The sequence below is a fragment of the Dendrobates tinctorius genome, unplaced genomic scaffold (assembly GCF_039654945.1).
Source record: "Dendrobates tinctorius isolate UK_male_01 unplaced genomic scaffold, ASM3965494v1 ptg000125l, whole genome shotgun sequence".
Taxonomy (NCBI): domain Eukaryota; kingdom Metazoa; phylum Chordata; class Amphibia; order Anura; family Dendrobatidae; genus Dendrobates; species Dendrobates tinctorius.
In genome coordinates this window covers 19280423-19295960 of record NW_027361793.1, presented here as the reverse complement: position 1 = coordinate 19295960, position 15538 = coordinate 19280423, and the positions used below count along the sequence as shown (strand labels likewise).

General features: G+C 43.0%; 2 long non-coding RNA genes across 8 annotated transcripts in view; one reads left to right on the top strand and one right to left on the bottom strand.

Annotated features, from left to right (window-relative positions):
• The window catches only part of LOC141047004 (uncharacterized), a 485357-nt gene that overhangs the window by 129107 nt on the left and 340712 nt on the right, over positions 1-15538 (bottom strand). The gene's annotated exons all lie outside the window — the stretch shown is intronic.
• LOC141047024 (uncharacterized) lies at positions 4587-5349 on the top strand. The gene is made up of 3 exons (XR_012219734.1): positions 4587-4660; positions 5088-5198; positions 5291-5349. It is a non-coding gene; the product is annotated as an uncharacterized lncRNA (long non-coding RNA).

The window sequence follows — 15538 nt, the reverse complement described above, 5'->3', positions numbered from 1 at the left end:
TGCACAAAAATATAGCCTCCCCTGTCACTGCACACAAACTGTTGTGTTGTACAGTGGAAATCGCTACCAGCAGAAGCAGTTTTTTGGTTCTTCTTCCCTGCCTAATGCTCTCCCTTATTCTGAATCAGCAGCAGCAACCTCTCCCTAATCCTAAGATCGGCAGAAGTAAGATGGCGATCGGTGTGCACGCCCTTTTATAGCCCCTGTGATGCCACACAAAGCCAGCCAATCACTTGCATGCCCTTCTCAAAGATGGTGGTGACCGATGCCTATGTCACCGCGCTGCCCACTGTGTGCGTCCTCCATCATTGGCTGAAAAAGGGGGCTGGAAGCATCATTTGAAACGCGACTTTGGCGCTCAGGTCGCTGACCTCATGGCCGACCTCACGTTATGGTCGGGTTTCGTTTAATGAAACCCGACTTCAGCGAAAATCGCCGACTTTTGAATTTGAACGACCCGTTTCGTTCAACTCTAGCTACGGATATTGAAAAAAATTTTTTCCACAAAGTTTGATTTTTTTTTTTTCACTATTTAGATAAAAAAGAACCTAGACATGTTTGGTGTCTATGAACTCGTAATGACTTGGATAATCATAATTACAGGTCAGTTTTAGCATTTGGTGAACCTAATAAAAAATCCAAACAAAAAACAAGTGTGGGATCACACTTTTTTTGCAATTTCACCGCACTTGGAATATTTTTCTTGTTTTCTAGTACATGACATAGTAAAACCAATGGTATAATTCAAAAGTACAACTCGTCCCGCAAAAAACAAAACCTCACATGGCCATATTGGTGGAAAAATAAAAAAGTTATGGCTCTGGGAATAAGGGTAGCAAAAAACAAAATCGAAAAATCGAAAAAAGCTCCAGTCATGAAGAGATTAAATTCCCAACATTGGTGCACACTCGTCGACTCACTTGGGTATGTATATAACATTTTTTTCAACTCTACACACCAGTGTTAGGTCTGAGGACTGTGGGAGCCAATCCAGCAACTCTACCTCATTGTGATTGAACCATTTCTTTGCCAACCTCGACGTGTTTCGGATTGTTGTCTTGCTGGAACACTATGTCGTCCTTTTCATACCCATAGTACTTAAGTGTACGAAGTAACTCTTCTTGCAGGATACTCACAAATAGCTCAGCATTAAGACCATCGTCATTTCTGGTCAAGTGTAGGTTACCACACAGGGAGTTAATATATACAAGATGCACAGAAGTATTGCGCGGGCAAATATGTGGAAGTTCGGCATTATGCAGTGACAGCTTGACTTCTGCTGTCAACAATGGTAACAACAAAAACAGAATTGCCAATGGCGGGAGAGGAAAAAATGTAGGGTAAAACTTATCAGACTCTGTCGTCCGGAGGGAGGTGGTTGGAAGATCCCATGATGGCGCCGCAGACGGCACATCACGTTGAGGAAGCGGTCCTGGATGTACCGGAAGCACTGTCTCTTAGCAGTGGAGAAGAGTCTGGGAACTTTTGGTGGGCTACTGTATGTCCAGGTACCTGTGGCTGTTGTTTCAGCGAATGAGGTGGGGGGTTCCAGTTTCAAGGCTGCAGCTGTGGCTGTAAAGTCGAAGTCTCCGACGGGAGCCGTGCACTCTACACTGTCAGCTGTCAAGCGTTGCACAGTACGGTGAGTGTTTCCTGCTTGCAGTTGCATAGGATCGGCGTCCAGCAGCGGTAAGCGGTCACTGGTGCTGTTGCTGGATGTTGGGGGTGCACACTCAAGTGCAGTCTGCTGTCAGTAGCGTTACCTGCAGGGAGGGAGCAAACCTTCACCTGCTGCACTTCCTGTCTTCCTGCCAGAAACCCCAGGTTCCTGTGCACCTCCCTTTTTATATCAGACCTGCCCTTGGCAGCAGAGGTCACAGGTCTGTCCCGGTCAGGTTCCCTGTCCCCCTGCAACACTAGTGGCAGTCCCAATGGTTACAGCCCAGAGACACCATTGCCTTTATTGTTCCAGTCCTTCTTCCTACACAAGCATCCAATGCCTTTGGCTGTGAAACAACCCCATATCATCAGGCTTCCTTCACCGAATTTGGCAGGTCCTTCAATTTCTCAATTAGTTAGTCCTTTTTCCCTTGTTTCTTTCATACTAGTGATGAGCGAGCACTGAAATGCTCAGGTGCTTGTTGCTCACGTCAAGCAAATTGGAATGCTCGTGTGCTCGACCCGAACAATGAGCCCAATGTAAGTCTATGAGAAGCCAGAGCTTTTTTGCCGCAACGCCCCCCCCGGGGGTCTTTTTAGGGTCTGAAAACGTCTGAAAATTGATGAGAACAGTGCTGAAATGACATGGGAACATCATGGGGAAGAACACTGGAAGCATTTCTGACTCCTAGGTCACTGCTGTGAACAATGTTGTCAGAGTATTATGCCACTTTTACAGGTGCACACTAAAACATACAAAAACAAAAACAAAATGGATTTTCCTGGGAAATATGTTAATGAGCATCCTTTCCAGGGTAATGATTTGTATGTAAGGCAAAATAAATAACCCCCCCCAAAAATGCACCTCCACAACTTGGGCTATGTTCACACGTATCGTTTTTGATGCATTTTTCAACTGTAGCATTGCTTTCAACCAATACAAATGCATTCACAAGGAAATGTCATTTTAACATTTAAAAACCTTAGCTGGCCATGTGGTGTGTGAGACATCATCAGACACATCCTGTTTCATTTATGAAGGAGGGACTCTGAAAGTCACAAAGGCTATTTTTATAGGGGCATCAGGCGGCATCAATATTCTTAAAGGGCCATCAGCCGGCTATGCTTTGTTGTTCCCATTATTAAACAGTGGGTCTCTTATACTGTTATTGCCTATGCAATGAGTGGCTAGGATGCCAAAAATTAGGACGCACCCCAATACCCCTTTGAGGAGACCTACAGGAGGACCTCATGAAAAAATGTTCCCATTATAAGAAAGTGGGTCTCCCATAGTGTTTGCCTATGCATTGAATGCAAGGCCTACCTTGCCCAAAGTTACACGCACCTCAATAACCCTTTGAACCGACAAACTGGATGGACACATGAAGCCAAAGTTCCCATTTTTTTCATTTGATACTGCCATACTGTTAGCCTATGCATTGAATGCAAGGTCTGCCCTGCACTAAATTTAGAGGCATACAAATAACCCTTTGAAGAGATGTACAAAAGAGTCTCATGAAAAGATGTTACAATTAGGAGAAAGTGGGTCTCACATATTATTTGCCTATGCATTGAATTCAAGGACCGCCTTGCAACAAAGTTATAGATACTAGGGATGGTTAGCACTCGACTGGAAAGTTGAGTCTTCGGTGCTAGTGAAAAGGAACCAGTGGTCCCATAAACATGAGTTCAATATGAAATCACTGCACACGTGGAATATGCTCAAAGTGAACTTTTTATTTAATTTGACGGTGATGAAGCGACAGCTGACGTTTCAGCCTAACAAAGGCCTTTATCACATAGTCGCCCTTTTATAGTAGAGTTTCTGTAGTCACCGGGTAGTAATGATCACTGCTAGGCAATATTTCAAAGAGAAGTGGATTATCCGATATAATCAGAGGTGCTGCCTACCAGTGATCATTACTACCTGGTGACCACCGAAACTCTACTATAAAAGGGCGACTATGGGATAAAGGCGTTTGTTAGGCCGAAACGTCAGCTGTCGCTTCATCACCGTCAAATTAAATAAAATGTTCACTTTGAGCATATTCCACGTGTGCAGTGATTTCATATTGAACTCTTGCAACAAAGTTACATGCACCCCAATAACTCTTTGAACCGACGTAGTGGATGGCCACATGAAACCAAAGTTCCCATATGCTTATTTTTTTACTCCCATACAGTTTGCCCATGAAGTGAATGCAAGGCCTGCCCTGGCATAAACTTACACGCACCCCATTAACACTTGTAACAGATGTCCTGGATGGCCACATGAAACCAAAGTTCCCATTTTTCTTAATTAGCTATTTCCATAATGTTAGCCTATGCAATGAATGCAAGGCCTGCCCTGCCCCAAAGTTACACACACCCCAAAAACCGTTTGAACCAATGTACTAGATGGCCCGATAAAGCCAAAGTTAACATTTTTCTTAATTATCTGCTCCCATAATGTGAGCCTATGCATTGAATGCAAGGCCTGGCCTGCCCTAAAGTTACACGTACCCCAATAACCCTTTGAACCAACATACTGGACGGCCACATGAAACCAAAGTTCCCATTTTCTTAATTAGCTAATCCCATAATGTTAGCCTATGCATTGAATGCAAGGCCTGCCCTGCCTCAAAGTTACATGCACCCAGTGGCGGATTATAATAAGGTCGATCTGGGCGGTAGCCCAGGGCCCTGTGGTGTGGGGGGGCCCTCCAGCCCAGGGTAAATTGCTCCATTATAATCCTCCACTGCAGCCATGACACACACTGGGGCACCTGCAGCAGCCAGCACACACAGCACCGCTGCATCTCACATGTGCACGCTGCTGCTGCACCATGCAGAGCTCCATAATTAACTACTGCAGAACGCCTATACCAGATACCCAAAGCCTTGCTCCTCCCAGTCATGTGACTGATCACATGATGCTGCTGACATTACGGAAGGTCCTGTTCCCTGCAAGCTGCGTTGTTCTGCCGGGCTGATGGCTGCAGTGATCTATCATCACCAGGGGGTCAGTCAGTGTATGATTTGATGTAGGAATTGTATCGGGGATTCGGAAGTCCCCTCTCCTCACACCAGCAATATGGCTCCAGCAAAAACGCAGCTATATAAAAAAGTATGTATGCTTTTCTGGTGTGTTTTTGTAAGAGCTGCATTTTTCAGGTGATTAGATTGGCGGCAACTGGAAAATGCACCCCAAAAAAGCACAAGATAATTGAAAGGGACTTTTATAAACACATGCATTTTGGCACCTCACCAATACTTAGCGTGTGCATGGGAAAAAAGCAGCACATACAAATATGCAGAGTGGGCACATAGCCTACCTTTTTGGCTCCTTGTGTGTCTGCTTCTGTCTCACTCTTGTTTTGTGATGTCTGTCTTTTTTCAGTCTCTTGTTCTCCCACTAACGTTATCTTTTTGGGGGGTTTTATCTACAGGAACTTCTCTCATGACTTGAATAATCAATGGAAAAGGGATCAGGAGGCAAGACAAAGAAGCTGCTGGAGAAAGACAAAGCTAAAGAGGAACAGAGACCCAGCGACTTTTTAGTAAGTGTATGTCTCATGCCACGTACACACACCAAATGCATCAGGTGTACACAGATGTTAGAAACTTATAGTTCTTCCTTTATTTCTTTTAGGTATTCAAAACTCAAGTACATACCATTGTGCGCTTCCTCTTGGAAGTACCAGCCAAACTGTAAGTTCTTCATAAAACACACACACATGCTGACACAGCAACCATTTTTAGTTTACTAAATTATTCTCTTACACTGTATCATCCTTATGCCCCTAGATGCATTCTTTACAAAAATCGGGTGCTCAGAAAAGAAAAGAGCAGCGACAGAGAACTCAACAAATACATGAAGAGGTTTCTAAAATTCCAAAGTTACAGAGTTTCTTTAAAAGAAAATCTACAGAATCTGACGGGCCAAGTCAAGGTGATGAAAATAATAACAACAGCTGTGATAAATATACATCTCCATGTCACTCATCTGATGACACAAATTCTTTAATTGCCCCAAAACCTGATGCAAAGCCAGAAAATGTAATTGATGAAATGGAGCATGCTCAGGAAGTGGTGGAAGCTGTTTCAGAGTGTTCATCAGATATTGGGCTGTGTGGTGAACAAATTTCAAAAGAAATGCAAGAATATTGTATGGCTAAAGGAGCTACTTTTTTCCAAAACTCTGAGGCAGACTTCCACAACTCTGCTGTGCTTACCACTGCTAACTATCATAGGTACTGTAATAAAAAATACTTCACACATGTAAACCACAAAACTAATGAAATTTCATCACGAAATTGGCTATGCTATTCACCATCTCAAGGCAAATTGTTCTGTTTTCCATGTAAACTGTTTTCTAGCATGCGTTGTGCATTTACATATGGTTTTAATGACTGGAAACATGGTGAGGACAGGCTAGTTGCGCATGAATGTAGTGAGAACCACAAGCAAGCTGTCCTGTCAGTAGGGAGCAGACAACAGACAACATGTCGGTTAGACAGTCAGATGCTTTTGCAAATGGAAAACGAAAAACTATACTGGCGTAAAGTGTTAAAGAGATCCCTTTCAGTTATAATGTTCCTTGCTGAAAGAGGGCTTCCTTTTAGGGGGGAAAATGAAACAATTGGTTCTTCTCACAATGGGAATTATCTTGGGTTCATGGAAGTAATGGCGAATGTGGATGAATTCCTAGATGAACATATAAAACTACATGCAAATAAAGGCAGGGGGCATACATCTTACTTGTCTTCTACTGTGTGTGAGGAACTGATACAGATTTTAGGAACCAATGTCCTGTCACTTATTGTGCAGGAATTGAAGAAAGCTAAATTTTACTCACTCTCTGTGGATTCTACACCAGATGTTTCAAACTGTGACCAACTAACATTTATAGTTCATTATGTTTTGCCTTCTGGACCTGTTGAAAGATTTTTACAATTCATTCCTGTTATTGGTCACACTGGCAAACAAATAGCTGAGTTGATTGTTGGTATACTTTCTAAAAACGATATCGATATTAAAGATTGCCGTGGCCAGTCTTATGATAATGCTGCCAATATGAGTGGAAAATACAATGGAGTCCAAACACATGTCAGGAATGTATGTCCTTATGCCACATTCATTCCCTGTGCAGCCCATTCCCTAGTAGGGAAAAATTGTGCTGAAAGTATTCCAGAAATTTTCAGATTTTTCAATGTTTTGGAACAACTTTATATCTTTTTTTCATCATCTACTGGTAGATGGAGAGTACTGGTAGACAAACTAAAACCCCTTGGGCTACCAGTTGTGAAACAGCTTTCTACCACAAGGTGGTCAGCAAGATATGAGGCAGTTTTAGCTTTGTACAAAGCTTACCAGCCAATATGTGATCTTTTACACAGCATGACTACAGATCCAGACTTCAGTTCATGTAAAAATGAGGCTGAGGCTTTGAGTGAGAAGTTAAGTGTACTTGATTCTACTTTTATTCTCGTGGTGTGGCATGCAATTTTGGATCGGTTTCATAAAACCAATTTGTCCCTACAAGAGGCAGGTTTAAATTTAAATGCTGTTGTGGCTTTACTTCAGTCTTTGTTAGACTTTGTCAAGAGTCTGAGAGAAGAATTTGATAAATATGAAAATGAGGCTGTTAAGATTTGTGGCCATAATATGTATAATTCTTCTGTACGTCGATTTCGGCACAGAAATCGGCGCTATGATGATGGTAACTCTGAGCCAATTGTCTTAACCACAAGGTATAAATTCAAAATTGAAGTTTTTATGGGTCTCATAGACAACCTAATGAGTGGCCTGAGGCAACGTCTTGGAGCATATTCAGATGTTTGCTCCAAATTTGCTTTTTTGTCAAATTTGTCAAAACTTCCTCCATTGGAGATTAAAGAAGCTGGAAGCAATCTTGTTCGTTCATATCCAGAAGACCTAATGCCAGGTGTAACTGAAACAGAGTTAGTTCAGTTTTCAAAATTTTTATCCACCTCCTTTATAAGAGAGAAGACAGGAAAAAACGAATTTTCTGAACTGAATTTGTTTCTACTTCTACATGAACATAATTTAACTCAGACATTTTGCAACACTGAAATTATACTCAGGATATTAGTGGTGGTTAGTGGTGGTTATTAATGGAGCACACTCGGACTGGGTCACGGTTAGCAGTGGGGTACCACAGGGGTCAGTTTTGGGCCCGCTTCTTTTTAACATATTTATTAATGACCTTGTAGGGGGCATAGAGAGTAGAATTTCAATATTTGCAGATGACACTAAACTCTGCAGGGTAATCAATACAGAGGAGGACAATTTTATATTACAGGAGGATTTATGTAAACTAGAAGCTTGGGCTGATAAATGGCAAATGAGCTTTAATGGGGATAAATGTAAGGTCATGCACTTGGGTAGAACGAACAAGATGTATAATTATGTGCTTAATTGTAAAACACTGGGCAAAACAGTCAATGAAAAAGACCTGGGTGTATGGGTGGACGACAAACTCACATTTAGCGGCCAGTGTCAGGCAGCTGCTGCAAAGGCAAATAAAATAATGGGATGCATTAAAAGAGGCATAGATGCTCATGAGGAGAACATCATTTTACCTCTATATAAGTCACTAGTGCGACCACACTTAGAATACTGTGTACAGTTCTGGTCTCCGGTGTATAAGAAAGACATAGCTGAACTGGAGCGTGTGCAGAGAAGAGCGACCAAGGTTATTAGGGAACTAGGGGGTCTGCAATACCATGACAGGTTATTACATTTGGGGTTATTTAGTTTGGAGAATCGAAGGCTTAGGGGTGATCTTATTACAATGTATAAATATATGCGGGGACAATACCAAGAGCTTTCTAATGATCTTTTTACTCTTAGACCTGTGACGGGGACAAGGGGGCATCCTCTACGTCTGGAGGAAAGAAGGTTTAAGCATACTCACAGACGTGGATTCTTTACTGTAAGAGCAGCGAGACTATGGAACTCTCTGCCATATGATGTTGTAATGAGTGATACCCTACTAAAATTTAAGAAGGGACTGGATGCCTTTCTTGAAAAGTATAATATTACAGGGTATATACACTAGTTTCCTTAATATTGCGTTGATCCAGGGAGCTAGTCTGATTGCCGTATGTGGAGTCGGGAAGGAATTTTTTTCCCCAATGTGAAGCTTACTGTTTGCCACATGGGTTTTTTTTTCCTTCCTCTGGATCAACATGTTAGGGCAAGTTAGGATAGGATATGGGTTGAACTAGATGGACTTAAAGTCTCCCTTCAACCTTAATAACTATGTTACTATGTTACTATGTTACTATATATTTGAGTATGATGGTGTCAAACTGTACTGGCGAAAGGTCTTTTTCAAAACTCAAAAGAATAAAAAATGAGCTTAGGAGTCAAATGGGCCAACAGCGGTTAAATCACCTTTCTCTTTTAAGCATTGAATGCAAACTTTTGAAAACCCTTGACGTATCCCAAATAATTGATGAATACAGCGCAAAGAAATGCAGGAAAAAAATGTGTTAATTTAGGCTTAAAAAAAGTCTAATTGAGGGTTTTAAATTCCGATGAGACAAATTCAAAGCGTAAAATTACCCAATGCCGGAAGTTCTTGACTATTAGTCAGAGACATGATTATAATGCATAGAAAAAACAAGGATGGAGGGGGATGTTTACTTTTGGAAAAAACATTCTGATAATATATTTGAATACTGTCTTTCATCAGACTTTTAGTCAATTACTTTCACTTATTCCAAACACTTTATCTAGTGTTTGGTATATTTTGTGTACTGTATTATAGCTTGTCTTGTAAATAACTTGATATAGACAGAGAGCTTATTCTTAAGATCAAAAATAACAGCTTGTCATTTCATATATATCATTCAGGGTGATATATTTAAGGAGGGGTTTAGAAGAGGATCAGGATAGGAGTATATCCAGCAGGCACAAATGTTATAGGCTGATTCCAGAATGTCAGTCTTTGTGGCTTCAATGCGCTACATCATTATCTAATTTTCTTTTGACTGGAGATAAGAAAAAAACGAGTTTTACATTGTGCAGCAACATGGATTCTATTACATAGAAAAGGCGAGTTTTGCCTAATCTGGAGATGTTTTCTATTTCTCTTGCATGTTGGCTCCAGATTAGGATTGGTCTCTTGGAGTGTCGCCTTTTCCCTGTGTTTGATGTTGACCGGTCTCTAATAACACTCCTTGGATGAAGGTTAAATTAACATATAGCATTTAGTACTGATATACCTGAAACTATTGGTGCTGTGCTTGAGTTTAGATATTTTGAGAAGATACTTTGATATATAGTTTCTGGTTCTGGCAGCTTTTGAAATGTGTGTGTATAAGTAATATTTAATATTTATATAAGTTATGCATTTGACACTTTTGTCATTGATTTGACTGTATTGTAATGGAAATGTGATACTTTAAATGTTTTTTCAACTATTTTGCGTTGCACTTTTGATGAGAAACTTGCGAAAATTGGCAACAGTCTTGTTTACAGATTAAAAGTGGACTGTTCAATACTATGGCTTAAAGTGTTTTTTTTTTCTTTTCTTCCTAACTGAAGGGTAAATTGACTAGATCAATGGATGTTTGACAGGTTATAGTTTCACTCAGCAACTGTTTTTCTGGAATAATCTGTTTCAGGTATATGATGACCCCGTCGCATGACCCCGTCACATGACCGGGGGGCCTACAGAGTTTGAACAGCCCCGGGGCCCTGGCTACCCTTAATCCACCCCTGCATGCACCCCAACAACCCTTTGAACCAACTTACTGGATGGCCACATGAAACAAAAGTTCCCATTTTTCTTAATATTCTACTCCCATAATGTTTGCCCATGAAGTGAATGCAAAGCTTGCTCCAAATTTGGATGCACCCCAATACCCCTTGGAAGAGACCTGGAGGATGGCTTTCTAAATTTTTTTTCCCAATTTAAAGGAGCGGGTCTCCTATGGCTGTAATGGGCATACACTAAGTGTATTGGCTGACAAACATTTCCCCCCGAGGGGTATACATCAACAAACTTTGTAAACTTTTTTTTACGAGCATCATAAACACCCTTGGGGAAAAAAACCTGGCTGTTGCATCACGGAACACGTTCTCCCTGGTGATCTAGTGGTGGTGTTGGAAGAGACGTGGAGGATGGCCAACAAAAGACCTTTTCCCAATTTAAAGGAGCGTGTCTCCTATGGTTGCAATGCCCATACACTAAGTGTATGGGCTGCCAAACATTTCCCCTTGGGGGGTACATATCAACATAATGTTTAAAAATTTTTTTACGAGCATCAAAAACACCCTTTAACATAATAACGTGGCTGTTGCATCACGGACCACGGTCACCGTGGTGATCTAGTGGTAGTGGCTGATGAGGATGAGGAGAAGGAGGAAGATAACAGCAAATAGGCAAAATCAAGAAGCGTATACCCATGTGTGGGAGTGAAGAGGTGCATGGGAATATACCACCCAAAAAATGACACTGGATTTGAGGTTATGTTTCGCTTTTACCATTCAGTGGTGTAGAGTAGTCTGGCCCAGTCCAGCCTTTGTTCATTTTTAGAAGAGTCAGCCTGTCAACATTTTCAGTTGACAGGCGGATGCGCTTATCAGTTATAATTCCACAAGCAGCACTAAAAACCTGCTCTGACAAAACGCTAGCGGTAGGGCAGGCCAGGACCTCCAAGGCGTATAGAGCAAGTTTATGCCATGTGTCCAGCTTGAATACCCAATAATTCAAAGGCATAGAGGAATCACGGAGGACATTGGTACAGTCAGCAAGGTCTCCCTCAGCATCTTCCAAAACTTTGCACTCCTTGTGAGAGTACCCTGCGCCTCAGGGCCAGTGTGATGGGAGGGTCTGAGAAAACTCTCCCAAAACTTTGCCAGTGTTCCTCTGCCTCTGCTGGGTTGGAGTTGTGTCTCTATCGCCTGTACTCCTTGGTTGCCCAACAAACTGTGACCTCTGCCGCCAGCGTTTTCAGATTGGATTTTTTTATAATTCCGCAATAAGGGCCCTCTGGTACTGCCCCATTTTAGTAGGCCTGTCTGCCTCTGGAAAAAGAGTTTGAAAGTTCTCCTTGTAGTGTGGGTCTAGAAGTGTCACCAACCAGTAATAATAATAATAATAAATTTTATTTTTATAGCGCCGACATATTCCGCAGCACTTTACATTTCAGAGGGGATTTGTACAGACAATAGACATTACAGCATAACAATAATCACATACAGTAGATTATAACAAATACCAAGAGGAAAGAGGGCCCTGCTCGCAAGCTTACAGTCTATGAGGAAAGAGCTAGACACGAAAGGTGGGTGGTAACAGTTGCCCTGATTGTTTGGACCAGCCATAATGTTAAGTGTGTAATAGTACAAACACAGAGGGCTAATGGATGCATAAAGCATGTGGGAACATGATACGGGAAATCTGGTTATGGTAAAACTTTTGGCTGTGCCACACAGGGATAGATTAGGTTAATGTGTTGAGGTGATAGGCCAGTCTGAATAAATGCGTTTTCAGGGCACGCTTAAAATTGTGGGGATTGGGGACTAATCGTATTGACCTGGGAAGTGCATTCCAAAGAATTGGCGCGGCACGTGTAAAGTCTTGGAGACGGGAGTGGGAGGTTCTGACTATTGAGGATGCTAACCTCAGGTCATCAGCAGAACGGAGGGCATGGGTAGGGTGGCATACTGAAACAAGGGAGGAGATGTAAGGTGGTGCTGAGCTATGGAGGGCTTTGTGGGTGAGGGTAATAAGTTTATACTGAATTCTGGAGTGGATGGGTAGCTAGTGTAATGACTGGCACAAGGTAGAGGCATCGGTGTAACGATTGGTGAGGAATATGATCCTGGCTGCAGCATTCAAGACAGATTGGAGAGGGGAGAGTTGGGTAAGAGGGAGACCGATTAGAAGAGAGTTACAATAGTCGAGACGAGAATGAATAAGAGAAACAGTAAGAGTTTTTGCAGAGTCAAAAGTAAGAAAAGGTCGAGTTCTAGAAATGTTTTTGAGGTGCAGATGACAAGAGCGAGCCAGTGATCGAATGTGGGGGCAAAGGAAAGCTCGGAATCAAGTATGACCCCAAGACAGCGGGCCTGTTGCTGGGGAGTAATAGTGGAACCACACACAGAAATAGCAATGTCGGGTATAGGTACATTAGTAGAGGGAGGAAACACCAGGAGTTCAGTCTTTGACAGGTTCAGTTTCAGATATAGTGAGGACATGATATTAGACACAGCGTCTAGACAATCGCCGGTGTTTTCTAGAAAGGCTGGCGTGATGTCAGGAGAAGAAGCGTATAATTGGGTGTCATCAGCATAGAGATGGTACTGGAAAACAAATCTACTGATTGTTTGACCAATAGGGGCAGTGTACAAGGAGAAGAGGAGGGGGCCTAGAACCGATCCTTGAGGGACCCCAACAGTAAGGGGAAGGTGAGAGGAGGAGGAACTGGCAAAAGATACAGTAAAGGAGCGGTTGGAGAGATAGAAGGAGAACCAGGAGAGAATGGTGTCCTTGAGGCCAATGGAACGGAGCATAGTGAGGAGGAGCTGATGATCCACAGTGTCGAATGCTGCAGAGAGATCCAAGAGAATTAGCATGGAGTAATGACCATTTGATTTAGCTGTTAGCAGATCATTAGAGACTTTAGTGAGAGCAGTTTCAGTGGAGTGTAAAGAGCGGAAACCGGATTGGAGAGGGTCGAGAACAGAGTTTTCTGAGAGATAGCGGATAAGACGGGAGTGGACCAGGCGTTCCAGGAGTTTAGAGATGAAGGGAAGATTAGAGACAGGTCTATAGTTAGCGGCACAGTTTTTTTCGAGGGATGGTTTTTTAAGTAGTGGATGTATGTTGGCATGCTTAAATGAGGAGGGAAAAATACCAAAAGAGAGAGAGAGAGGTTAAATATTTCCTGTTGAATCTGGTCAATTTTTTCTTTGAAGTAATTGGCCAGATAGTCAGCTCAGAGCTCCGTGGTTGGGGCCTGTATTCTTGGATTGAGTAGAGAATGAAAAGTGTCAAAGAGACGTTTCGGGTTATTGGACAGTGAGGTGATGAGGGTGTTGAAATAGGCTTGTTTGGAGAGGTGAAGGGCAGTGTTGTATGTTCTAAGCATAAACTTAAAATGGATGAAATCTTCGCGTAGATTGGATTTTCTCCACAGACGTTCGGCGCACCTGGAGCACCGCTGCAGGAAACGTGTTTGCAGGGTGTGCCAGGGTTGTCGCCGTCTGCGTTGTGGTGTTCTATTTATAGCGGGTGCAAATTCATCCAGGGCACTTTGAAGTGTTTCATTGTAATGCTTCAATGCAGAATCAGGACAGGAGAGGGAGGAGATAGGGGCCAATGAAGACTGCAAGTTCTTCATAAGTTTCTTTTTGTTAATGGCCTGTATGTTTCTATAAGTATGGACAGTGGGGGTGACCTGAGCAGCCTGGCAGTTCTTGATAGAGAATGAAAGAAGATTGTGGTCAGAGAGCGGGAGAGGGGAGTTTGCAAAATCATCCACTGCACAAAGCCAAGAGAAGACCAAGTCGAGGGAGTTTCCGACTTCATACGTTGGAGAATTAGTAAGCTGCGAAAGGCCAAATGAGGAGGTTAGAGATAAAAGGTGAGTAGCAGATGGTGAGAGGGCAAGAGCAATAGGGATGTTGAAATCTCCCATGATGAGGGTAGGGATGTCACAGGAGAGAAAATGTGTAAGCCAAGTGGCAAAATGATCCAGGAACTGATGGGAGGGGCCGGGAGGACAACATACCACCGCCACTCGCATGGAGAAGGGGGTGTAACCAGTAATGAGTGTCATCCAAAATTTTGAGAATGCGAGGGTCGCGGGAAAGGCAGTGCAACATAAATTTAGCCATGCGTGCCAGACTGCTAACAGATGAATCCAAAGGGAGTTTGTAGCTATATTCCGCGCTGCCGCTTTAGACAAATTCCAGGAGAATGCTGTATGATTGCAGTGGTTTTATTCTACGCGTTTCAGGGGTCTCATGCCCCCTTCATCAGGAAATGCCACCGGGTAGAATAAAACGCGTAGAATAAAACCACTGCAATCATACAGCATTCTCCTGGAATTTGTCTAAAGCGGCAGCGCGGAATATAGCTACAAACTCCCTTTGGATTCATCATTTCTTTGGTCACTGAAGACCTGTGGATCTGCAGCAGCCGCTACCTACACGCTCTTATCTCATCCTAACCAGGTGAGCAAATTTCATGATATACTGTCTTTTGTAACGTGGATAAGACCCTATTGCGCTTTTTTGTCTCCCCCTTTTTTTGCAATAGACTGCTAACAGGCAAGACTTCCATGTCCTCACTAAGATGATGACTGACCATGCTTTCCTCCTCCTCCTCCTTCTCCTCCCTGTCTTCAGGCTATCCACGCTGAACAGACGGTATGACAGTTGTGCTTATAGTACACCCGGACCGCGCCGCCTCGACATACTCACCTCGCTTCAGCATCCTGGCAAGTCTCTGGACGAGGGGCACGCCGCGCGTTGTCCTCGCTTCTGATTTCACAGTCGGTCTCTGAACCTGGTGACTCGCGCTTGCTCCTTCCTCGGCTTAGGCAGCGACCGTGCACATCTCTGGCCTCTTATTCCAAATGAAGCTCTTGACCCGGAAGTCTTTCCTGATCTACAGCAGCCACTAGTATATCAGGCTGCTTAGATGGGAGTAGTGCATTTACAGCCCACTACTCCACCGGTGTCTGCTGCAGGACCTGCAGTAGTCATACAACCTCGGGGATCGGGCCCTGGCCTTGCGCTTAGAACTTCTAGGCAGGGTTCTTCCTCTAACCCACATCCTCTGTGTTCCCTTTTACTCCTTCGTTCCATACTAATCCCTCTCTCTCATAGAAGGTCAGGTTTCAGTCTAATGTCTTTC